Source organism: Malaclemys terrapin, chromosome 2 (genome assembly GCF_027887155.1).
Source record: "Malaclemys terrapin pileata isolate rMalTer1 chromosome 2, rMalTer1.hap1, whole genome shotgun sequence".
Lineage (NCBI taxonomy): Eukaryota > Metazoa > Chordata > Testudines > Emydidae > Malaclemys > Malaclemys terrapin.
The window spans coordinates 234,390,319-234,417,098 of NC_071506.1; the positions used below are offsets into that span (position 1 = coordinate 234,390,319).

Genomic DNA, 26,780 nt, shown 5'->3' on the forward strand with positions numbered 1-26,780 from the left:
CGGGCTGGATTACTTGGGAGTGGGCAATCTGGGGATGAGACTTACTAGGAAAAGTTAATACAACTGCAGGATACATAAGTTTTTCCACTGAGCCCCTCTGTACTGGAGAACATCCTCTTAAGGGGAGTCCTCAAGGCAGCACTGGTCAGGGGAGGCCCCAGTGGTGTGGCGCCATTGGAAGCATGTTGTCAGGAGATCAGAGAGCAGGCCGGGAGTCCTGGGGCCAGTGCTAGGGTTACCATTCGTCCGGATTTACCCGGACATAGAATCATAGAATATCAGGATTGGAAGAGACCTCAGGTGGTCATCTAGTCCAACCCCCTGCTCAAAGCAGGACCAACCCCAACTAAATCATCCCAGCCAGGGCTTTGTCAAGCCTGACCTTAAAAACCTCTAAGGAAGGAGATTCCACCGCCTCCCTAGGGAACCCATTCCAGTGCTTCACCACCCTCCTAGTGAAATAGTGTTTCTTAATATCCAACCTAAATCTCCCCCACTGCAACTTGAAACCATTGCTCCTTGTTCTGTCATCTGCCACCACTGAGAACAGCCGAGCTCCATCCTCTTTGGACCCACCCTTCAGGTAGTTGAAGGCTGCTATCAAATCCCCCCACATTCTTCTCTTCTGGAGACTAAACAATCCCAGTTCCCACAGCCTCTCCTCATAACTCATGTACTCCAGCCCCCTGATCATTTTCGTTGCCCTCCGCTGGACTCTCTCCAGTTTGTCCACATCCCTTCTGTAGTGGGGGGCCCAAAACTGGACGCAATACTCCAGGTGTGGCCTCACCAGTGCCGAGCAGAGGGGAATAATCACTTCCCTCGATCTGCTGGCAATGCTCCTACTAATGCATCCCAATGTGCCATTAGCCTTCTCGGCAACAAGGGCACACTGCTGACTCATATCCAGCTTCTCGGCCACTATAATCCCCAGGTCCTCCAGAGTTGTGCAATCCAGAGTTGTGCAATGCTGCGGGCGACGTCTTTTGGGGGGAAGTGTGGAGGAAGGGAGAGATTTCTGCTAGACTCGCAGGTTACCAACTCGAGTCCTGAAGCATGAGGCTCAATTAAGCTTTTCTGTTTCCGCTTGCATGCGGCCAGAGTCCCTTCCCAGCCTACTGAAAGGAGAAGCACCCCCACCATCCATGAACCCAGGCATCCTGCAGAGCACAACAAGGCTGGTGTGATGCCACCCACGCTCAGGATACATTTGACCTGAATCTAAATGCCAGGGATGCAGTCTATTGTTTAAGAGGCAGCGCTGTGTTACTTAGCTGAATACGGCCCCGATCCTGTGATGACCAGCTCAGTGCAGGCAGATCTCCCGACCTGTAGGGCTCCATGCAGAGGATCAGGGGCTAAGCATGCAAACCTCCCAGCGCCCCACAGACCTGCACCATCCAACAAGCATCCCCATGGCTCGGCTGTTCCTAAAGGTCAGCTGCAAACAGACACCAGAGCAGCCTGAAAGGGGGCTAGGAACGGTGCAATTCTCCAGCCTCTAATGCAGGATCTCAGAGCGGATGATCATTGTGGTCCTTTTCATGCCTAAGGTAATTAGGCACCCACTGAAAGCCAGCAAGAGTTGGGTGCTCAATTCCCTTCGGCGCTTCTGAAAAATCTCACTTGGTCTCTGACCCTGCGTCAGCAGGGGGGGGCTGAAGGCCAGATCCAGGAAGTATTTAGGCTCCTCACTTGCACAGAAATCAACGGACCTTTGTGGATCAGGATAGAAGTGAGGAGCCTGGAGGATCTGGGCCCAGGAGATTTTCGGTTTGTAATCTGGATTTAGTAGAGCCGGATGTGCTCTCTTCATGGCTACACTGTTGCACAAGACACCTACCAGGCAAACTTCCTCTTACACAACGGGCGTTTGCTTTGCTCCCCTGCACTGGGAATGGGTCCCTTCCTCCCTGCCAAGTGTCTCTCCAAACAGATTACAAGCAAACCATTGGAGGGAGAGTGAAGACGATAACCAGACCTGGGCGAGGACGGGGTACAGAGAATGGCGGCACCAGAACATGTTTTGTCTTTGGAGCGGCCTTCCTCGGATTCATCTTGGCATCTTCCCCTTTCACACATGCAGCCATGGCAACAAGCGCAATTACTATAACAACCTGGCAGATCCAGAGAGCCGCTCTCCAGTTCCCGGGGTCAGGCGGAAGGCTGGGCAGGTACACAGCTGAGCTGGTGAATTGCATTCACCTTGTTTGGGTGGTGCGAATGGGGCAGGGATCGCTCAGAGAGCCAGGAAGTCTCTCGCTCCCACTCAGAGGGGGTCTCAGCCAGGCCAGCCTTGTCTCGAGTTACCTTAAATCTCACCACTAACTGGGCCAGGGCTGGGTTAAGCGGGTTCAGCTTCCCCCTTCTCCCGGGCAGGGCGATGCTGTCTTCTGCAAGACCCCACCCCATCTTCCCAGCGGAGCAGGAATCGCCAGGCCACAGAGCAAGGCAGCATGGTCTAGTGGGGAGAGCACTGGACTGCGAGTCGGCACAGCTGCGTTCTAGTCCCAGATCTAGAACTGACTTGCTGGGCGGCTTTGGACATGTGACCACTTCACCTCTGCTTCCATGTCCTCCTTTTTGTGCTAAAAATAGCGTCCGGGGGGAATTTGTAAAGCACTCACAATGTCCGGGATTTCCCCCCCGGCAGAGCAGAGCGAGCGGCTGGGAGGGCTGCAGGGAAGTCCCGGGCTGGACTCAGGAGCAGCTGTAGAGGAGCCGGATCCGCCCTGCATTCTGAGCCGGCAGCTCCCTTGCAGCCCAGTCCGGCAGCACTGTGCAGGGCCAGGGACCGGGTTTTGTTGTGCAGGGCCAGGGACCGGGTTTTGTTGTGCTGGGGAGCTCAGCCACGTGTCCGGCTCGGCTGCACAGAGCCCAACACCCTGTTCTGAGCAGCAGGGTAAGGAGGTCAGGGGGCAGGAAGGTTCTGGAGGTGGCAGTCAAGAAACGGGGGGGGGGCTTTTTGGGGGGAGTGGAGAAAGTTTTGGGCAGTCAGGGTACAGGTAGGGGGTAGGGTCCTGGGGGGCAGTTGGGGGGGGTCTTAGGAGGGGGCAGTTAGGGGACAAGGAACAGGGAGTCTTAGGTAGGGGGTGGGGTTCTGGAGGGCAGGTAGGAGCAGGGGTCCCAGGAGGGGGCAGTCAGGGGACAAGGAGCGGGGGGAGTGTTTGGGAGTTCTGGGGGGGGCTGTCAGGTGGCAGGGGTGGGGAGATGGATCGGAGCAGTCAGGGGACAGGGAGCAGAGGGGTTTAGATGGGTCGGGAGTTCTGGGGGGGGCTGTCAGGGGGTGGGGAGTGGTTGGATGGGGCGTGGGAGTCCCAGGGGTCTGTCTGAGGGTGGGGGTGTGGATAAGGGTTGGGGCAGTCAGGGGACAAGAGGCAGGGAGGCTTAGATAGGGAGTGGAGTCCTGGGGGGCAGTTAGGGGCAGGGGTCCCAGGAGGGGGCAGTCAGGGGACAAGGAACGGGGGGAGGGTTGGGGGTTCTGGGGGGGCGGGAAGTGGGAGGGGCAGGGGCGGGGCTAGGGCGGGGCTCCTCCCGTCCTCTTTTTTTCTTGCTGAAATATGGTAACCCTAGCCAGTGCAGAAAATGCAAGGTCTCCACATGAGGCATTGCATGGATCTTGAGGATTCTCTGGGCTCTGGGGGGGGTGAAGTGCAGTTCATTCCATGGGGGAGGAAACCCTATCCCTTCCTCTGCAAGGTCCCCTCCCATGAAAATATCCACAGGATGAGATGCACATGGAAATGACAGCAAACAACTTTTTTTCTTTAGCCTTTTCTTCCTAACAATTCGTGCCATACAGGGCTGGCTCCAGGCACCAGCCCTCCAAGCATGTACTTGGGGCGGCACCTGGAGGGGGGCGGCACTCACCCGGGGAGAGCGGGGCCGCGGCCGGGCTCGCCGCCCTCCCCGCGGTGCTCTGGCCAGTCGGGGAGAGCGGGGCCCCAGGTGGGCTCGCCGCCCTCCTCCCGGTGCTCCGGCTGGTTGGGGAGAGCAGAGCCCTGGCCGGGATCGCCGCCCTCCCTCCCAGCGCTCCAGCCGGTCGGGGAGAGCGGAGCCGCGGCGGGCTCGCCACCATCCCCCGGCACTCCGGCCAGCTGGGGAGAGCAGAGCCGCGGCGGGCTCGCCGCCCTCCCCCGGCGCTCTGGCCGGCCAGGGAGAGCGGGCCCGCAGCCGGGTTCGGCGCTCTCCCCTGCTGCGCTCCCTGCCGAGGGGCGGCGCAAGGCTTTTTTGCCTGGGGAGGCAAAAAAGCCAGAGCCGGCCCTGCTGCCATAATAAGTTACTGTGAATTATAATAGTTTTTCTTAATCAACAGAGTCGTAATAGTTTAGAAGAAAAAAGCCATTACCACTTCCGTTAGTTTTCTCATCTGTAATTATAAGTTTGGGGAAGTACTTATAATTGACTAACAGGACAGCCTTGGGGGCATTCTGGTTGCTGCCTAGGAGATCTCATAGGAAAGATGAGTAGTTTTCTCACCTGCATGAATGCAAGCGAGGCACACTATGATTTAATTGTAAGTACTTCCAGAAATGTGTAATTACTTCAGAAGGCTGTTTAGCTACCTAAGGTCTGGGTGGCTCTTCTAGCATATGAAATTACAGGTTTTGCAACCATGTATCTTAGAGATCTTCATAAAGTATAGCATGAATATCATGTACTGTAATGATACACTATGCCTAAACATTTTCAGAGAGAATGCCTTGAACTTAAGCACCCAAATTCATATTTAGGCACTTGCATAAGAGATCTGGGCTGTTTTTCAGATGTAATAGGCACCCACAGCTCCCACTGAGTTCACTCCTGTTTAGGTGCCTAGCCATAGGAACCCAAATTTAAAAAAATTGGCCTGCATAAAATTATGCGTAACATGAACGTGACATCTTTTGTAATGATGTCACGCTCATCACCCAATCCTACATTACTTACTCAGGCAAACCTCCCACCGACTTTCTATTCATTTCTGCTGAAACCAATGAGCCAGACCTGCCTCTGATGTATATCAGCATAGTCCCATTGGCTTCAGTGGAGCGATGTTAATTTACACCACTTGAGGAACTGGGCCCTGGGTGTTTGGTCAGAATAAGGACTCCAGGACTGAGGCCTTTAAGTAGAAAATTTTCAGCCTTGACGTATAGGGGGATTTACTCATGATTTCTTTTCGTGAATGAATCTGAGTGGTTGGAACAAGAGTCTGGATTTGCTGTGTGACCTTGGGCGAATCATTTGATCTCTGTGTGGTGCTGTTTACACATTAGTAAAGTCCGGCTAGGGGCTTGGACAGTTTTATTCACAGGAAACAAATGCATGTCTTTCAGGCTAGACGCAACATGAATTTCCAATATAAAAAGCAGGCTCTACTCCCAAAAAAACTTTTAAAAAATCCCTTTCTGGCTTCTTTCATGCTACATAAAGAAGCTAAAATGGGCTCGAGCTAGGTGACCTCCAAAGGTTTTTTAAAAAAGAAAAAGCTCCTAGAAGGCCATTCAAAATCTCCCAGTTTTATTACTGGAAAAATAAAAAGATTATGATTATGTCTACTTCCCAAGAGTGTGGAGAGACTATCAATTCATGTTTGGAAAAAGGCCGGACTCACTGGCATTTGCAGTAGGGTTACCATACGTCCGGATTTTCCCGGACATGTCCGGCTTTTGGGGGCTCAAATCCCCGTCCGGGGGGAAATCCCCAAAAGCCGGGCATGTCCGGGAAAATCGGGAGGCTCGGCCGGGGCCTCTTTGTGCGGGGCCGGAGGCATGGTGCCGGGCCGGGCCGGGCCCGCGGGTCGGGGAGCCGGGCCGGGGTCGGGGGGCCGGGCCCGCGGGGCGGGGAGCCGGGCTGGGGTCGGGGGGCTGGGCCCGCGGGGCGGGGAGCCGGGCCGGGATCGGGGGGCCGGGCCGGGCCCGCGGGTCGGGGAGCCGGGCCGGGCCCGCGGGTCGGGGAGCCGGGCCGGGGTCGGGGGGCTGGGGGCCGGGCCGGGCCCGTGGGGCTGGGAGCCGGGCCGGGCCCGCGGGTCGGGGAGTCGGGCCGGGATCGGGGGGCCGGGCCCGCGGGGCTGGGAGCCGGGCCGGGCCCGCGGGTCGGGGAGCCGGGGGGTGCGCCGGGACGCCGGGGGTGGTCGGCCGGGGCCGGCACCCCAGGGCCCGAGCCGACCCAGGCGGGAGCCAGCCTGGGCTGAGCTGGGCTGGGCCGCGCCTCCTCCCCCCACACACCCCCTTACCTGCTTCAGGCTTCCCGCGAATTAAATGTTCGCGGGAAGCAGGGGAGGGGGCGGAGACTTTGGGAGGGGGCGGAGTTGGGGCGGGGGCGTGGGCGGGGCTGGGGGCGTGGGCGGGGCCCCCGGGAGTGTCCTCCATTAGGAGGGACAAAATATGGTAACCCTAATTTGCGGCCAACATGTTCAGATGTAGGACCCTAACGTTAGCCATCTAAATCAGAGTGGCCTGATTTTCAAAGTTGCTGACTAACCTCAGTTCCCCATTACTTCAAAAGGAGATATGGGCATCTCACACCTCTGAAAACCAAGTTACTTATGTAGGCACCGAATTTTAGGCTCCACCGTTTGAAAACCTTGTGTTGTGTTACCAAGTTCCTAGGCTTGTGTTACTAAATTCCTAGGCTTTGCACACTGTACACTTTAAATTAATTGCATTTACTGTATTTGAGGCAAACGACTGCTACAGTAGCAAGATTTACCTGAAGAGCAGAGAGAGAAAATGATAAACCAAAGTGTGCATTACCCTTCTGCAAGCTATTTCGATAGCCAAATACTATGGAAAATGAATTATAACCAAATACTCCACAGCAGAAGGTTATAATCACATCTCAGGGAGCTGGGGTTCCAATTCCCAACTAACCACCCAGCCCACCCCAAGAAAGACCTGCTCCTCACCCACCCACCCTCCAACTCACTGGATGACCTGCTGGGGATTCCATAGACTGTGAGCTCTTTGGAGCAGGGACCCTCTTTTCCCTTTCTGTACAGCACCCAGCACAATGGTGTCCTGGTCCATGACTGGGCCCCCTAATTGCTATCATAATAAAAATAACAATCATACTGCCAGCAAAGCTTCTGGACACTTCACTGCCACCACTGCTGCTGTGAGCAAGAGTTCCCAGGAGGAACCTCCCTGGGCAAGGGGAAGCATGATAAATTGAGAGAGAGTGGGGATGGCTGAATGAATAGGTTGGGTGAAGGAGCTGGTGGGATTGAGGGATTTGGCAGGGGAAGGCTAGAGTATTCTACCTCAACTGAGGTGGACACTGTTTGAGGGATCCCTAGTTAAAATGTTTGCAGCACAGCACCGGTAAGACATAGACAAAGAGTTTTTAAGGCCAGCTAGTCTGACATCCTGTGCATCGCACGCCACCACCTCCCAGTACCCACACACTAACCCCTACAAGCAACAATTGGAATCAGATCAAAGTATTACAGGATTACACATCTCAGGAGACTAAACTATTGAGTGCCACAGGCAGAGAACAGGAGGGACTGAGGTACACCAGTACCCAAGGTCCCAGCAATAGCAGGGACTTCATTAAGCGAGATATATGCAGATGATCCCAGCATACTCTGCACTGCAGAGGAAGGCCACCCCCTCCCCCAAGGACACCGCCAATCTGACCTGAAGGAAAAATCCTTCCTCACCCCACATATGGTTCTCTTCTGAAGCACAGTCCCTCCCAGAAGTTCTGCCAAGGTGTGTAGCTCTACATGGCCCAAAATACAAGCCCACGGCTACAATCCAGTGTCTGATTCATACTGGACAGACTTGCTGAACGATCACTGTTGGGATGAAATCAATGCACTCTAAATAAGCACCCTATCAATTATTTTTAAAGTAAGTATTTTCCCATTATGAATGTTACTTTGGTCTGAGGTCTCTGTTAGTATGCACCTTAAGGTCCTTGTTTTTCAGGGAGTTGATTGGGGCAGCCAAGGATATAATACCACAACCTTTTCTTCTTCCATATTTATCAATTATTCAGGCACCCAAAGCTGTGTTCAGGTAGCATTAGAGATCTGCCTTTAAACCCATCGAAAACAGGCAGGGGTGGCATGTCTGTAGAAATTTTGGTGGTGCCCAGAACCCGCCCTCGCCCAAACTCCACCCCCCACCTGCCCAAGGCTCTGGGAGGGAGTTTGGGGATGGGAGGGGTGCAGAGGGATGGAGTGCAGGGGTGAGGGCTGTGGGGTGTGGCTGCAGATGAGGGGTTTGGAGTGTGGGAGGGGCTCAGGGCGAGAGTAGGGGTGAGGGATCTGGCTGGGACTGGGGATAAGGTGTTTGGGGTGTTGGAGAGGCTCAGGGCTAGGGTAGAGGGCTGAGGGTGTGGTGGGGGGGGTGAAAGCTCTGACTGGGGGTGTGGGCTCTGGGGTGGGGCAGGGCTGGGGATGAGTTTGGGGTGCAGGCAGGCTGCTCCGGGACAGGGGACAGAGAGAAGGACTCCCCCCAGCCCTTTCCCTGCCGGCAGCAGCAAGCTCTGGGGAGCCCCCCTTTCCCGCCCCCCTCCCAGCAGCACACTCACCCCACCACTGTCACTGCAGGTGTTCCTAGGGCCCCTCTGAGGTCCAGGAATCTCCCTCGCCTCCCCATGGTGGGTGCCGGGGGGTGCTGCGTGCGCCTCCTCCCCTGCTGTTGCCCCTGACTGTAGCCGCACTGGGGGTGAGGGATGGGGCTGCTTCCTTGCCCAGCATGGGGCAGGAGCAGTGACTGCGGGCGGGGGGGCCCCCTGTGCTGCTGGAGGGTCCCATTGGAAAAGGGAAGGGTCTGAGGGGGAAGAGCAGGGTCAGAGTCAATCTGCCATGGCAGTGGAGATGGGGGGCACTAGGACCTTGCCGCAGCAGTTGCTGCCAGGAGGCAACATGGAGCTGCACACGGCAGAGACAGGGACACTGCTCTGGGGGCCGTGAAAGGCGAACGGGGTCAGGGGACACTCGGGGAAGGCATGGGGGGGCTGCAGGTGGAGCCTGGGGGCACCTGGCCCCAAGTATTGCTGGAGCTGGGCCCCTGGCTCTGAATATTGCTGGTGCCCGAGCACCACGTGGATATGGAACTCGCTGCCTATGAAAACAGGGAAATTCAGTGGTTGAAACTCTGGGCCAAGTTCTCAGCATGTGTAAACAGACAACTTTCCACTGAAACCAAAGGGGCTGTACCTATTTGCGTTAAACAAGAAATTGGCCTCCTGGTATCTCTCATCCCATCGGTGCTTAGGAAAACTTGATACCTCGGTGTTACATTACATTCCTACATTGATCTAGAAATCTCAGGTAATTGATTTTTCACATTCTGAATTTCCTGGTTCTTGTAAGCTAAAATTCAGTCTACAATATCGTTTGAATGTATTTTTAATGGTTTAATTTTCATTGAATTTTTGTTGTTAAAAAGTTACTATTACAAATAAGGCACATTCATCTAATTCACCATAACCTTCCTCCGGATTATTTTATTTTCCAAGATAAGGTCAAGTTCCATTACATTTGGATCTTTAGATCACTGAAACAAATATCTGCATGTAAGACATTTACAAAATTGTACCAATGACTAATGAATACAGCATCTATGTGACATCATGCTGGGGCTCCCTTCCTATGATGCTCTACATTGGAGTGGGCAAATCTTTTGGCCCGAGGGCCACATCTGGGTGGGGAAATTGCATGCAGGGCCATGAATGTAGGGCTGGGGCAGGGGGTTAGGGTGCGGGAGGGGGTGTGGCAGGGGCTCAGGATAAGTGGTTGGGGTACAGGAGGGTGTGGGGTGTATGAGGGGGCTCAGGGCAAGGGATTGAGGTGCAGAATGTGGGAAGGGACTCAGGGCAGGGGGGTGGGTGCAGGAACAGTGCGGGGTGTGGCGGGAGTTGAGGGCAGGATGGGTGCAGGGTGTGGCAGGGGCCTCAGGGAAGGGGGCTGGGGTACAGGGTACGGCAGGGGGTGGAGGTGCTTGAGGGGTGCAGCAGGGGGCTCAGGGCAAGGGGTTGAGGTGCAGGCTACGACCTGGCACCGCTTACCTTGAGTGGCTCTGGGGTGGCGAAGCGCGCAGCGGGGCTAAGGCAGGCTCCCTGCCTGCCCTGGCCCTGCGCTGCTTCCGAAAGTGGCCAGCACCATGTCCCTGCAGTCCGGGGGTGGGGGGAAAGGGGGAAAGGCTGCCCTCACTCCGCGTGCTGCCCTCACCTGCAGGTACCTCCCCCGAAGCTCCCATTGGCCACAGTTCTCCATTCCTGGCCAATAGGAGCTGCGGGGGGCAGTGCCTGCAGGCGAGGGCAGTGCACGGAGCCCTGTGCTCCCCCTCCCCCAGGGGGCGCTGTGACGTGGTGCCAGCTGCTTCCCCCCCAATTAGCCCCCCAGTGTCATGGGGGTGGCAATCCCGCGGGCCAGATCTGGCCCACAGGCTGTAGTTTGCCCACCCCTCCTCTACATGTTACCACCCAACAGAAATGAAAGATGGCCCTGTTTGGTATTTTTTCTTAAGAAGCACAGATGCTGGAAACAACTTTTGTGTTCACTACTAATTACCTTGGCGGAAATGTAGATGTATAATACTAATATTTATCTTTAAGCATTTTTCAATTTTTATTGATTTAAATTTTCACAGTTGTGGAAAACTTGGGCTTTAAGCATTTTTCCTGTTTTTATCTATTCAAATTTTCATAATTGTGGGAAATTATGGGTGGTGGGGAGCTAGACAATTATTTAATGACAGCAGATATCGAGATTCAAATAGTTAAGTCTTTATAATATTAAAATACAACTTGTTAACCTCACATGTCAAAATATGTAAAAATAATTTTTTTTCAGTCAAACTCCAATGTGTTCTTGAGCAACATTTTTCTTACTTTGTAAATTTCAATTATATTTTTCTGTTGGTTTGTGTGTTTACAGTGAAATCGAGGTTACCAACATTGACCAATAAAAAAAAAAAAATGTATGGTTTGATTTATTCAAGGTAAGTAGGTGTTTAGTTACATACTTCTCAAGAAACAAGTCTTGAGTCAGACTATTGTATTGTCACTATTTATTTTTCAAACATATATATAATAAAAATAAAAAATATGGCATATATACACGACATAGAGACACAGAGTATATGTGACATCGAGCCAAAGTTAGTATTGTCATATCTGTGTGTGTGTCACACACACACACACACACACACACACACACACAAATATGACAAAACCCTGGCTGGGATGATTTAGTTGGGAATTGGTCCTGCTTTGAGCAGGGGGTTGGACTAGATGAACTCCTGAGGTCCCTTCCAACCCTGATATTCTATGATTCTATGACAATACCAATTTTGGCTCTCTGTCACATATTCCATATCTTATAAAATATACCTTTTTTTAATAAAACAAGATTCAAACCAATAAAATTTTTATAAATCATTATAAAACATTTGCAGTATTGTTTCCCTGACTCTATTGACTCCCAACGTTACAAATTCTTATTTACAGCTTTAAAAATATGTAGGCCCAAATTCTGCTCTCAGTAATAGTGATGTAAATTCAGAGTAACTCCACTGAAATAAATGAAGTTATTCCAGATTTATACCAGTGTTACTAAGAGCCGAATTTGGCCTATAGCATGGAAAAGGTCTGTAATAGCCTGCAAATGTTTTGGCCACAATTTTATGAACTGACCTGTAAATATTTATTGGATTGTTCTTTAGGGTTATCCTGATCTATTTCCTGCCACAATTTCTATTAAAATAAAACAGTATGTTAAAATGTAATTCTCTGCAAAATAGAGATTTGCACCTTTAAAATCTATAATGGCAGTCTCATGACAGCCAGCAGTTCACTGCTCACTACTTTGATAGATTAACAGTTTTATCATTGGTCTTCCACAACACCTGTTGTGCTACCTTTGTACATTTTTGTTTGTTTAAATTAGTAGAATGTAAGTTTGGGTGTGCCTGATGCACTGTGCAGCACACCAGGTGCATTCAGCTGGATATACAATAGCTGGAGCAGTCAAATGATTATAGAGAGCTGATATGTATTTTAAAATCATGAAACTGAAAATTCTTTTCCAAATAGATTTCTTACTGGGAGTTGCAGTTTATGGTGTACATTTCAAATAAAAAAAAAAATGGTTTAGAATTAGTTTCTCCATCACTAACAGACAAGACCTTAGTTTACAATCACTAATGCCTGAAACCAATGAGAGGCATGCAGGCAGAAACTTGACATCCTAAATTGGAATCTTGGAAGGTGAAATGTCTATCAGTTCACCTTTTATATTAGGTGTGTGTGGTCTAACTGCACAGTATATTATCAAAGGTGATCACTGTAATAGTAACTCATAAGCTTTAAGAATCATTTCATTCCCTTTATTGCATAATCAGCTGACAGTGGTTTTCATGCATAATAAGGTGACTTATTCTCTGAAGTCTTTACATTCTCATGAAAGTTTAATTTTTCTTCATTCCTATTTGTTTATATTTGGCTGCATGTGAGTGGTCTCAAAAGGAACTGGTTTGATTTTAATTGTTTCCATCTCTCCTACCTCTTGGTTGCTTAATGAGATCTCAATTCTCCTTTGCAAATGTTTGTTCTCGTTGTCTCTTTGATATGGGGCTGTTTCTGCAGGGAAGCAACTTGTTTTCACCGTTACTTATTCCCATGTCATCATTTAATTTAGTCAAATGATTTCTCTAAAGTATCTGTATATAGATGAATTCCTTGCTATCTGGTTTATCATGCGGGGCTATAAGTTATTCACAGTCTCTGGCACCGGGTGAAAGTTTTGAGGGGTCTCTGATGCTGTATGTTGTTTAGGAAAAGGAATGGAGTCTCTCAAGATAACTGTTTATACTCCATTTCTAGACCAGGTAATCCCCTTTTTTATATTCCTAGTGGAAATAAAGGTATTTTAAGGGAGGTATTAGAAATTATTGCTTTCTCAGTGCTGTGATGGCAGCGACCATGTCATTTTTCCCTATATGGAAGAAGCAAACTCTTGATAAACCTATGAGCTCAGGATACATGAGTTAGAGAGAGAGGCCCAGATCCACAAAAGGAACCTTGGGTGTTGTGATGCTGAGAACTGCAACACCTAACTTTTAGGTGCCAGGAATAACACTGCAATCCACAAAGCCTGAGTTAGGTGCCCAGGCTCCTTATACAATGAATGGGACAAGATAGGCACCCAAGAATGTTATCCACAAAAGACAGCACACTGAGAAGTGAGTAGTCTAAGCAATCCAATAGGAATGCCGACAAGATGAGTGTTCCCTGCCCCCTCACAAAGATAGGCACCTAAGTCCCAGGTTCAGGAAGGCACCTATCTCTGTTTGCAATCTACAACCAGGAATCTCTCTCCTGGAATCAGGGGGCTCAGGCACTTCGGTCACTTGCTGTGCAAATGTGTTAGGTGCCTCCTCATTCCACACAAAACCAGAGGAGGAGCTCACCTTGTGGCCCAGTGATTAGAGCACTCATCTGGAATGTGTGAGACCCAATTACAATTCCCACATCTGCATAAGCATGAGATAGGAGTTGAACAGGGGTCTCCCACCTCTCAGAAGAGGTATGCTAACCTCTGAGCTGTGGCACATCTCAGATGGGTGAGGAAGGAGGGTGGCTCCCTCACTCACTCCTGTTGAAGCTATTCCACTTTGTATAAATACTTAAAGAGTCATTGGCCAGAGAGCAAGAGAGACTATGATTCTGTAGACCTGGGGTGGACAAACTATCGCCTGCGGGCCGCATCAGACCTTTTAATCCGGCTCTCGAGCTCCTGCCGGTGAGCGGGGCTGGGGGCTTGCCCCACTCCGCCCACCCAGCGCTCCCCACTCCCCGACTCTCAGTTCTTCGATGAGCACCATCTTCCCACATGCAGAACCACACTGCGCGACCGGCACCACTTACCCAGACTTCATCACCTTGTTTCTGGGATCAGAACCATGCCCCTATGTGCCAGCGTGCCCAATCCCCGAAGTGCCAGCCTCCTTGCACCAGCCTCTGCCCAAACTAGCCACTGATCAAGGTCAGCAGCATCGCAGGAAACTGCTCCTAATAGAGTCCAATTAGGAACTGCGAGCTCCTTCATGGACCAATCCCTGAGGCATTGCTCCTCAGAGAGACTCGCCTCATTCCTCATCAGCCAATCACCGCGGCCCGGACCCTCCTGGTCTCCTACAGCCACACCCTCAAGACTATCGAAACCGCCCAGGGACCGCACCCGTCCCAGCTAGGATGCCTCCGCCCATGGCAGTGCCTGATACGGCCGCCTTGGTGTCACGGCCGGCAGGGCCCCTAGGAGTCCCCGATACCGCCCCAGTAGAGCGCCCCCGCCCCGCCCATGAGTCCTCCACCTTCCACCTTGGTAACATTCCTTATAGAGCCCCCCCCATGCTGCATCCCATAGAGTCCTCCTCCCCCACATTAATCAAAGAGGGTGTGGAAAGGGGGTAAGTTTTGTTTAATTATTGTAATATGTTGGTATGATGGTATATTTATAATAGTAAGTAAGGTTTTATGTTTATTTCCACTAAAAGGTACCTTTATTAAATACAGTTTATTTGAATATTTCTGAATTGTTAATTTCATGAGCATTCATGATCTGCCATACAATTTCCATACCCAGATGTGGCCCTCATGCCAAAAAGTTTGCCTACCCCTTACCTACAGGATTAGGCAGCAGTGGAGCAGTTTTGTGAGTCAAAGTGGTGTCTAAAACTGGGACTTAGGCACCTAAATCTGGTGGTGAGGTGCCTCAGTACCTTTGTGAATCTGGGCCTTCGTGCCCATAGACCCTGCTCTTAGAGCCCTTCCTGGTGATCAACACATAGTGTGACCATGCTGGAAGCTTCAGAGGTAGGGTGACTATCTTTGTTGGATGGATATAAGAGAAAACTACATTAAAAATAAGGGGCACTGCTTTAATTTTAGGGAAAAACCATTTCCTTTAACACACCATGTATTTTTCTCTCAAGTGTACATTTCTACTGTCATCAGGTATACAATGTAATTACCATAAGCTTCAATATAAGTTTAAAATGGTACGTACTAGTTTTAATACATTTCAATACATCTTAAAATAAGGGACTGGTGGTCCCCCAAAGGAAGGGACAAAATCAATGCACTAAGGGACAGTCCCTTAACAAGAGACAGGTGGTCACCCTATTCAGAGGAAACTGCACATCCCATGCAGCTGTTTGAATACAGAAACCTGCACAGACGCATACCCTTGAGATAGGCCATACCTCTTCATGCCAGTCACACTGAAAATGTATTAAGATTTCACGTGCCAGTAATACATTTTGACAGTTTTAGAAGGTCTCTTTCTATAAGTCTATAATACATAACTAAACTATTGTTGTATGTAAAATAAGTAAGGTTTTTAAAATGTTTAAGAAGCTTCATTTAAAATTAAATTAAAAAATGCAGAGCCCCCCAGACCGGTGGCCAGGACCCCGGCAGTGAGAGTGCCACTGATAATCAGCTCGCGTGCCACAGGTTGCCTACCCCTGGCCTAGAACCTAGGTAACACATCATTACCATATTTGCATGACATTTGATCCAAAGCACTTTCTTGAACAACATTTAGTGTGGCTTTTACTTGGCAAGTGCCTTGAACTGCATCACTACACTCGAGTCTCTCCAGTTAAAAAGGTTCAGCTATGTCTGCTGTGGAGAATGATCCAACCATTTCCATACCTTCATTTCTAATATTTATTCACAGGTCAGTCAGTCAAACTTTCCTGGGGTTTATGATGCACAATGGCACGTAATTAACAAAGCTTATTTTAGAAGGTCTGGGCTTTTCAAGATATGCTTCCTTATTAAGGTGTCTCAGAGAAAGGGAAAAAACCATCACTAACCTTTATGGGCAAGGGATCAACAAAAATGTTGCTCGTTCCTTTTATTACCAAACTCTGAAAGCAGCAAAACAAGCTAGTTCTTAAATAAGTTGCACCCAGCCTTTCACAAGAATTGTGTTCACACATAGGAGAAAACGGAGTATAAGTGTCAGAGTTTGCTGGGAGGTTACTAACGTTCTAATAAAACCAGTAACACCAACACCAACCACTTATGAATCCTGAGTAGGGCCTCCAAACATTGAGAGATTAGCCTACAAATCATGAGATTTTAAAACAATAAAAAAGAGCCCAAATTTATATTTGCCTTTTGAGTCTTATGCAGAAATAACAATGTCTTGCATTGAGATGTGGGTGGTTTGCATCCTCCCGCACAGAGCTCTGCTGAGACATGTCTGAACCCCGTAAGCATATTTATGCACACCACCTACACTACTGTTAATAATTTCAGCCACTCCACTGAGTAGACACTGCATGAAAAGCAGGTCAACTAGGTGACTAATTTATTTATATTTGCAGTTTACAGTGCAGCCAGAATGCTGTGAAGAGATAAAGTGACAGCATATTCTTTCAGCTGCCATAAACTGAGCAATACAATAACTTCATTGGAGGCAGAAACTACTATACTTCAGCCAGTCAATTACCCACATGCTCATCAGTCAGACAGTTTTAATATACAAAAGATCAAAATGCCCCTGAATAGAAACAGCTAATTTATTATGCAATTTTTAATAACTTATTTACTTTGCCAGATATCCCCAATCTTATTCCTTGAGAAATTATATGTGATATTCAACCCTTGATTTTCAGAAAATGCCATATCTTAAGTGTCTGACAGTAGCTACCAAGCAGGTCCAATGCTTTGCAATATGTGTCAGAAATGGATGGAACTAATTTATGGTAGTATAGTAGCATCATTCTAGAGGCCCTAACTAAGATCAATGGTCTGTGGTGTGAAGTGTCATATAAGCACAATGTTCAAGAGGCTGTCTCTGCCCTGAAAACCTAAATCTAAGGCCTTGTCTACACTGCCACTTTAAAGCGCTGCAACTTTTTTGCTTGGGGGGGGTGGGGTGAAAAAACACCCCCCTGAGCGCTGCAAGTTTCAGCGCTGTAAAGTGGCAGTGTAGACGCGCTCCCAGCGCTGGTAACTACTCCCCTTGTGGAGGTGTTTTGTTTTTTTTAACAGCACTGGGAGATCTCTCCCAACGCTGGTGCCGCAACTACACAGCCACGTTAAAGCATTGCAGCGGCAGCTCTTTAACATTGCTAGTGAAGACATACCCTACGTCGCCAAAAGGTGGAAGAGTTTTCCAGTCCAAGTGGCTAAGTAATTGCACAAAGTCGCACAGCAAGACAGCAGCAGTGCTACAAATTGAACTCCTAAGTCCTAGTCCAATTTAACCCTTTCACTTAGAAAAGCCTCCTTCAACCATCTGACTAGCCTTAACGTGACTGCACAGGAGGAAAGTTTGATCCTTAAGGAGGAGGTATTTGTAAGATTCTATGGAGTTCAGCTAAAGATCCCTGTAAATACTGAACTTGCCACTCAGGCTCTGGGATTCAGCACAGTATTTAGGAACATGAGGAATGCTATTCAGCTATTCATATGCAAGTGCTCAAGTACCTTGCTAATCAGTGTCTCACTCTAAAAGGAACTTGCTTAGCAGGCTCAAAGAAGAGTGAACAGAGTTATTTAGGCATGATCTACATGTAAAACTTAGGTTATGGCTACACTGGCGCTCTACAGCGCTGCAACTTTCTCGCTCAGGGGTGTGAAAAAACACTCCTCCCTCCTTGAGCGCAGCAAGTTACCGCGCTGTAAAGCGCCAGTGTAAACAGTTCCCTAGCTAATCTCCTCGTGGAGGTAGAGTACCTGCACTGGTGCGCAACCACACTCGCACTTCAAAGTGCTCCCATGGGAGCACTCCCGCAACAGCACCTTGGAGTTTCGAGTGTAGCCATGCCCTTAGGTTGCCCTAGCTGCATTGCTCAGGGCTGTGAAAAATTCACTCCTATGAGAGACATAGTTAAGCTGGCCTAAGCCCCTGTGTAGACACTGCTAGGTCGATGGATTCTGTGGACCTAGCTACCGCCTCTCAGAAGGGTGGATTTACTACAGCGATGGATAAACCCCTTCCATCACTGTAGTAAGCATCTACACTACAGCAGGGCAGCTACAGCACTTGTAGAGCAGATGGACCCTTAATCTATTTTACAAGAAACCTTAGGCCTTGTCTTCACAGGGAAATTTCCCAGCATAGCTGTAGGGGAGCAGAGATTCTTTTCCAGAATAAAATCACTTTTATTGTAGAATAGTGTGTCCACATACCAGAATAGTCATAGCAATGCCAGAAAATTTCCCCCATGTAGACAAGACCTTAATTTCCTATCAAGAAATTCTTAATACAGGAACAGTTTCAGACAATATAACTATGAATGTTTAATGCTTTAACTGAAACACTGTACTCTTTAAAAGTATAAAAGATGGATGACACTAAAAACCATAATCTGATGGTCTAGGTATACTTGGCCCTGCCTCAGCACAGGGGTCTGTAATAGATGACCTCTCAGGTTAAGTCTACAACACTACAGTTAGACACCTGCAGCTGGCCCATACCAGCTGACTCTGGCGTCTGGGGCTCAGGCTAAGGAGCTGTTTAACTGCAGTGTAGCCATTCATGCTCGGGCTGCAGCCCGAGCTCTGGGACTCTCCCACTTTGCAGGTTCCTAGAGCCCAGGCTCCAGCCTGAGATCGAATGTGTACATCGCAATTAAACAGCTTAGCCCGAGCCACACAAGCCTGTCAGCTGCAAGGGCAGCTGCAGGTTTTTAATTGCAGTGTAGACATACCCTCAAGGTCCCTCTTCCAGCCCTACATTTCTATAATTCTGTGAAATGCATAACATGAATCAAAAGAACATACTCACCAGCTATTTCCCACAGATCCAAAAACATCACAGCTCAAAAGAAACCGTGTGAGATTATTTAAACAGGGTTTGCCTTAAAAAAAAACCTGATGTGAACACGTTAAGAAAGAAACACTGCTGGGCAATGGCTAACGTTTCATTCCTGTTATTTTTCAGATGGGACAGGAAAAGATATTGAAGGTGCAAGAGACCATAAAAGAACATTTGTTGTAACTGCTCTCCTTATTGAGTTCTGGATTGTCACTGAACGGTGACTACAGTACCATTACACTGGTGAGCAACAGATGGGATCAGTATCAGCTTATAGTGTTTACTATATATGTTTATACATATTAATTTTTGACATGTGACTGTTTCTTTTTTAACACTGCCACTCAAGAAGGATGTGTAACTGCTTTTCAGCAAATTAACTGACCGGGTAATCCATTTTCCTGACATTTACAGCTGGGTGGAATCTACAGGGAAGTTACTCTGACTTGCCAACTGGCAAAATAAAGCTGTTCATTTGAAAGATAAGACTCTCCTTCCAAAGACTGAAGAGGAGGAAATAACCCATATCGATGGAAGTCTGGTTGTCTACATTAGATTCACATTAATGCCAACCCAAAGTTAAAAAATAATGAGTCAAACACACCTCCCCCAAATGATGAGATTATTAAACTAGTCGATTTTGGGTTCTTTTATTTGCCTTTTGGGTTTTGAGCTCATAGGCTTTGTTTTCCCCACAACCATGGGGGCTAGAAAATTACTTCTTTTGTTTGACACTTTTAGGAAAAAGTGTCAAACCTCAGGATACTTGTGATAAAAGTTACCATAAGAGGTGGCAACACTGGTTGTTAACTTCTGTGTGAGATCATGGGAATCCAACATTTTGCCAGATCCTTCCCTCATGTTTTTAGAGTCCCTCCAGCAGAATCTCAAGAGAGTATTGCACCCCTGCTTCTGGTCACATAAGGCCACTATATTTGCTGTGTAAAATTGTCACTACAGTAGCTCCGTTGACTTCAATGGAGCTTCTCCAATTTGCAACCTCAGAGAGTCTAGTTCGTAACGTTTCCCTTAGTGAAAGTAGAGAAAGCAGAAGCAGAACGAAACGGACAATATTAGAGTTTCTCTCTGCTGCTCCTCCAGTCCCAGCGCTAGTGCTGGGAAGAGAATCCACTGTGTGATAGGTGTAATACAGCCAACAGATTAAATCATCTACTGCAGATAGGGCTGCTACAGAAGAAAGAATAGGGTGTCTCTTCCTGTTCTCTGATCACCCCAGCAGCAGCTGATAATCAGATCCAATCACAGAACTAAGTGAATAACTCACAGTGATCAATGTAAAAACAACAAGGGGTACTTGTGACACCTTAGTCTGTTTACTCCAATGAGAAACTGCAGAACTGGAATTAATTTGCAAACTGGACACCATCAAATTAGGCCTGAATAAAGACTGGGAGTGGATGGGTCACTACAGAAACTAATTTCTCCACACTAATTTCCCGCTACTGTTACTCACACCTTCTTGTCAACTGTTTGAAAAGGGTCACCCTGGTTACATTGCCCTCATTACCACTACAAAAGGGATTTTTCCTCCCTTGGTATTCTACTGTTGAAAATAGCCCACTTCCACTTTATTTGAATTGTCTTGTTAGCACTGACCGCCCACTTAGTAAGGCAACTCCCATCTTTTCATGTACTGTGTGTATATACCTGTCGACTGTATTTTCCACTCCATGCCTCTGACAACGTGGGTTTTAGCCCACAAAAGCTTATGCCCAAATAAATTTGTTAGTCTCTAAGGTGCCACAAGTACTCCTCATTGTTTTTGATGATACAGACTAACATGGCTACCACTCTGAAAAGTGATCAATGTAGTTAATTCAGGCCATGTCTACCCTAGAGGGTCTATAGCAGCATAGGTATGGCACCGTAGCTATGCCAACACAACCCCATAGTGTAGACGCTACCTACAATGACAGAAGGGGTTTTTCTGTCAGTGTAGGAACACCACCTGCCCAAGCGACAGTAGCTAGGTTGATGGAAGCATTGTACATTGTCTACACTGGAAGTTATGTAGCATTGCTACAGCACTCAGAGTGTGGATTTTTCACACTCCTGAGTGACACAGTTATGTTGATATAAATGTTAAGTGTACATCAAGCCTTAGCCAACTTTTTCTAATTCAATGTTCAATATTTTTTTTACTCTGTAGATTGATCAGCACAGCACAAATTTAGAATATTCATGCTTAATTGTGATTGGTCAGCTGAGTCACATGGTACTGTTCTTGTTCTTCAAGTAGAAGTGCAAGCTCTGCCAGCATGAATAGTAAAATTTGCCTCCCCACAAACCTTAGTGCTAGTAAACTCGATCACTACGATTTTCAAAGGCTCCTAAGGGATTTAGGAGTGCAAATCTCACTGAAAGCCCCTGGAAAGCTTTTCGGGTTGGGGAGAAGTTTCCCTGGCAGACAACTGAAGCTTAGACTGCAGAGATTTCGGCAAACTACAAAAAACTATACTTGTGCATTAAGCCAAACGCAGGGCATGGCTTTCCCCAAGAGGCAAACTACTAATTCCTACAACCCAGGCAGCAATTCTGTTGTAAATTCATCTATATTTGCATTGCAAACATGTACTTATATAGCAGCCGCCTGGCATCTTATCAGCGAGAAAAACTGCCTACCAGAATAGGATCTATTTGCGAGTGTTCACAAGCAACAGGAAGAGTCATGTGCCCTCATCCAAGGGAGAAAAAAACCTTCAGGTGTTCCATTCTGGTACAGGATCATGAGAATCTCACTTTTTCCCACCCACTCATTTTATAATTTTTCTTTTAGGGAAATGGGTGGCACCTTCCTCCGCCCCAGCCTATGACACTTCTCTGGCACCAAAGTGAACAAATACAATGATGTTTCTGATCTACCCAACGGCATTAGGGGAGTGTTATGAGCAGAAGCATCATGGGCAGCAAGGGTAAGACACAAAGGATCAAACAAAACAACAACATCAGGGGACAGGCGCTTAAAGAAGGAAAGAGGAAAGATGGCCTAGTGCAGCATTTCTCAAATGCAGGCAGTGTGGCTGCATGCAGCCACAAGGGGCTTTTCTTGCCGTCACAGCCTCCTGGGCAGTGATTGGGGGTGGGGGCAAAGCAGTGGTTCCTCCCCTTGGGCTATAAGCATGTGTTGAGCCCTGACCCCCTTTGGAGCCACAAGCGCCAGAGGAGCAGACAGCCGGTGTGATTTCCCCACCTTCCTGGGGGCAGTGGGGCTCAGGCTTCCGGCTTCAGGCCTGGGGTGGCAGGCTCCAGCCACAGGCTCCAACCATGGGGCTTTCGGCTCCGGGTTTTGGCTGTGCAGTGGCGGGCACAGTTTCCCTGGTCTCTGGATTCACCACCCCCCTCATCACCCTTGGCCCCCGCTGTCTCCTTACCCACCTCCCCATCCAGGGCTTAATTTGTCACCCGGCTTGCCAGGGCTGAGTAAGTCTGCTCTGAAAAGTGGTATGTGTATGTTTGTAAATATCACTCATCACTGCCTCAGAGCTAGATAACAAGTCTGCTGCTCTGAAAAGTGATACTAACAAATATATAAATATCACTTTTCACAGGAGCCGACTTACTAGCTAGCGAGTGAAAAAAAAAAAAAACCACAACCAAAAAAGCAAAAAACCCAACAACAACAAAAAAGACCAGAACATGCAAAACACCTTATTTGTGTTTCTATTCTGTTTAGGTCCAGTAAAAAATAGAGACAACTGTACATTATTATTACTATTGAGTGTGCAAATAAAAACCCTACATAAATAACTATGATTTGGACATGTATATGTGCATATTTATTTGTTTTTCCTAAATTAATTATTTTAGGGGAAATTGTCATAGTGACCACTAGCAAGATTTGGTGGCCACATTCTGAGGCCACCAAAAAAATTGTGGTGAGAACCCCTGGCCTAGTGGCTATATGGTAGCACTAAAGCTTGCAATGACTGGGAGTGCTATGGAGGCACTGCAGACGCAGCCCCATCATTTCTTTATAGAGACAACACCCCATCCCTGCTGCCTGAAGCACTGCCCACAGAACTTCCCTGGTTCTGCTGATCACAGGAGAAGACTTGCCACAGTGGTGAGCAATGAGAGCACTAAACACTGTTCACTTAACTCACCAATAGTTTTCCACATTAATATTTACCTTAGTAAGAAAGGAAAAGCAGAAACTTTCCCTCCATCGTTGCTGGGCAAGTAACGAAAATCATTATTCACTAATACTTTCCAGGACAGGGAAATCAAAGTACAACCTTGGCATTTTCCCTGTCCTTTTAATCACCTGTCTAGGTCACTATAGGTTCCAGGAACTTTACACAAGTTAATAGAACCACACAGCTGAATGAGGGCTTTGTGATGAGATCCAGGTCCCAGCCTGTACACCCACATAAGCCCATGGACTTCCTCAAAGATACGAACACCAGAGTTACGGACTTACCGGTCAGCCAGGCACCCTGTGAAACCAGAAGTCCTCAATCAGGCAGCAGTGCAGACAAAACAAAAAAAGAAGCAAATACTGTACAGCCTAGTAGCTGGGATATCACAGAATTATGCATTCCTGAGCATCACAGTGGAACAGGTAGGTGACACTTCATCAGGGCCCTCGACGCCTTAATGATGAATGGGTGTAACTTTTCCTTTATAATATATACTATGTATTGAGACCTGAGCTAGTTGACAATGTGTGTGGGGGGGGTGGGGGGGTGCAGGGAGGGATTGCTTAGAGGATGGGAACCCTTTAAAAAAAAACAAACAAATTTACTCAATTTCAACCAGATCTAGAGTAGATTTTTAAAAATGGGGGAGGGGGAGATTTGTAATTTTTCCTTCTGAAATGCCACCCTCCTTTCCTCCCCCCGTTTTCTGAATCTTCAATAGCTGAAAAATGTTGACCAACATTGTGATCTGGTTACAGTTCACATACTAACCTCCTAACACATTTGGTATTTATTAATGTTTCTAAACCAATTTTTTTCAGTCATTTTTTTTTTCCAAATGGGAAAGGAGCAAAAAGTTGAACATAAAATAATTCTTCAGCAAAATGGAATAGGCACATTTAATTTCTGGTTTGGAGTGTGTTCTCCCCCTTGTTACTGCATGAAGCAATACTAATGGAGTGTGCTTGAAGACAGTTTCTGCTGCACCACTGTTTCGTCATGCTGATTGTAAGTAATAATTGTTTACACAATAGAGCAGGACAGGTTCTGTGCCTTTCGCCCCTGAGGCAAATTAGTCATACAGACTCCTTTACATGATTCATTAGTGCTGTGTTAGCTTAACTGTGTTTAATGCTGTGTGTTTGCCTCTGAGTGGAAGTGCTAGAGGTAGGCTGTGTAGGTAGTTTCAGCTGAACTACATACTTTAGAAAGTGAAAACCTTAAGGATTTAAGGCCAGGTCTATACTACAGAATCACTCCAGTTTAACATCATCATTCAGGAGTGTGGATAGTGACGTTACGTAGTTATACCAACCTAAATACTGGTGTAGACTAGCACTATGTTGGCAGGAGAGCTTCTCCCACTAACATAGCTATCACCAAGGTGGATTAACTATATTGACGGAGAGCTCTCTCCCCTCGGCGTAGAGCATCTTCATTAATTTTAAGTGTAGACCTTCCCTAAGTAGCCATTGGTGTCCAAATCCTAAGCGATATCTGACTTTTGATGTCAAAGTAAATTATTTTAGGGTCATGTTTTCAAAGTAGCTGAGGTGTGGCCTCCCTTTCTGAAGGTGCATTGCATGTCCAAAATATTCACATGCAATTTTGCAATTTGAAAATGAACTGAAAGTGCACATCAGGACACTTGCACCTCTCATCATCTGATCTGCACCTAGTTAGAGAGGGCCAAGTGCAGTAGAACCTCAGAGTTACAGACACCTCGGGAATGGAGGCTGTCCGTACCTCTGAAATGGTCCATAACTCTGAACAAGACATTACAGACTTCTGCCATGGCGGAGTTGGGGCTGCAGCTGTAGGGTGGGGGGGGAGCGTATGTCAGGACTCGTGAGGGAGGGGTTTCTGACCCTAGGAGCCACCTGGGTTCCTGGCAGGGGGCTCAGAGCTTCTCCCCCTGGGAGCACCCGGGCTCATGGCTTTAGACCTGGAGGGAGTGCTGGGGATTGGGGCTTTAGCCCTGTGGCTCTGTTCCAGCTTCAGCCCCATGAGGGGCGCCAAGGATTGGGGCTTCAGCCCTGCAACTGTGCTCGGGGTTTCTGCTGGGGGTTGGGGGAGGGGTGTGCCGGGACTCTAACTACGGGGGGAATGCTGGGGCTGAAACCGTCGCTCCCCTCGTAGCTAAAGCCCCGAGCCCCGGCACCCCCGCGGGGCTGAAACTGGGAGCGGAGTCCCGGGGCTCAAGCCCCAATCGATGGTGTGTTCATCCCCCCCACACCCAAGCTGAAGCTGGGAATGGAGCCATGGGGTTGAAGCTCCGAGCCCCAGTGCTCCCCCGGTCTAAAGCCCTGAGCCCTGGTGCTCCTGCAGGGCAGAAGCCCCAAGTGCCCCCTCCACCCGAGCCCTGACCCCACAGACACACCCTGTGGCTGCAGCCCCAACCCCCCAGGACTCTGCTGGAGCATGGAGGCAGCCTATAATGGCAGGCACTTTTGGTGGTTAAATGAGACTGAGGCTACATCAAACCTCCGAGCAACTAACCCCCAGTGTAGAGAGTGCTAGATCAAATTCTTCCATCGATCAAGCTACCACCTCTTGGGGAGGTGGATTACCTACACCAGTTAGAGAACCCTCCCATTGGCAGAGGTTGTGCTGCTGTAGTGTTTCAAGTGTAGACAAGCCCTGAGGCCTGGCCTATACTTAAAGTTCAGGTCAACATAGGGACATTGCTCAGTGGTATGTAAAATCCAAACCCCAAAGTAATTTAGCTACGCCGACATAACTCCCAGTGTAGACGCAGAAGAATGCTTCCATCAACCAAGCTAGTGTCATTCAGGGAGGTGATGTTATTACACCAACAGAACAACCTTTTCCATTGGTATAGGCTGTGTCTACACTATGGGTCATGCTAGAATAGCTACACCGCTGTAGCTATGCCAGTACAGTTCCCAGAGTGTAGACATGACCTGACTCAGCTGATAATCTTTTTACATATAACTGTATTCAAAGTCTGTGTTATTATTTTAAACATCTCTGTGTATGAAAAATAACTTTGCCATATATAATAAAACGGGATTTACTCAAGTCCCATGGGCTAGCTCCATAGTACAAAGGTGTTTCAAGTAGCTGTGATGTTCCAAAGCAATGCACAAGGACTTTTGTCCTCCCTCCAAAGTCCTTCAATTTGTTTGTTACGCTCCCTTTACCAGTTCTTTCCCAAGCTTTACAAGGCACACCCACTACTCATCTCTCCCCTCCATAAACCTCCCCACAACTCTATATAGCTCTGATCCTGCACCATTGAGGGAGCTTTGCCTTTGACTTATTCATAGATTCATAGATTCTAGGACTGGTAGGGACCTCGAGAGGTCATAGAGTCCAGTCCCCTGCCCGCATGGCAGGACCAAATACTGTCTAGACCATCCCTGATAGACATTTATCTAAGACTTCAAAGAGCATAGGACCAAGCCCTATATGAGTATTGTTTATTTAGGAGAGGAAAGGAATAACTTTGCTAGGGAAACTGCTGGATGAATTTATGCCTGTATAATGTAATTACTCAACTGGGATTTGTTCAAGACACAAGGGCTAACATTTTTACTTTTCCAGAAAGGGGACCATGAAAGACAGCACTTAAAGGGAGTAAATCACCTCATAGCACTATGCTGGGGCACTACCTGACTGAAGGGGAAGAGCACCTAGCAGCTGTTGTGTACACAGCACTCTTACGACAGAGCAATGAAGTTGCGGGGTATCTGGTGAGGATCTCCTCTATGTAAAGACTGGATCCAGTCCTGCTTAGATTATGAGATCTGATGACATATCCTGAGGTGAAGTAGTATGGCGGCAGGACATGCCCAGAAGTCTGGATAACTGTGTATCTG

The 26,780-nt window shown here is 48.1% G+C and overlaps 1 protein-coding gene and 1 long non-coding RNA gene across 3 annotated transcripts in view; one reads left to right on the forward strand and one right to left on the reverse strand.

Annotated features, from left to right (window-relative positions):
• SCIN (scinderin) overlaps window positions 1-26,780 on the reverse strand; it is a 100,930-nt gene that overhangs the window by 35,920 nt on the left and 38,230 nt on the right. The gene's annotated exons all lie outside the window — the stretch shown is intronic.
• On the forward strand, window positions 8,927-26,780 carry LOC128832727 (uncharacterized). 2 transcript variants are annotated; one of them, XR_008444037.1, is made up of 6 exons: window positions 8,927-9,268; window positions 10,877-10,940; window positions 18,905-19,021; window positions 21,576-21,711; window positions 23,072-23,360; window positions 26,506-26,780. It is a non-coding gene; the product is annotated as an uncharacterized LOC128832727 (long non-coding RNA). The 2 variants fall into 2 exon arrangements; XR_008444036.1 differs by lacking the exons at window positions 23,072-23,360; window positions 26,506-26,780 and having other exon boundaries at window positions 21,576-22,527.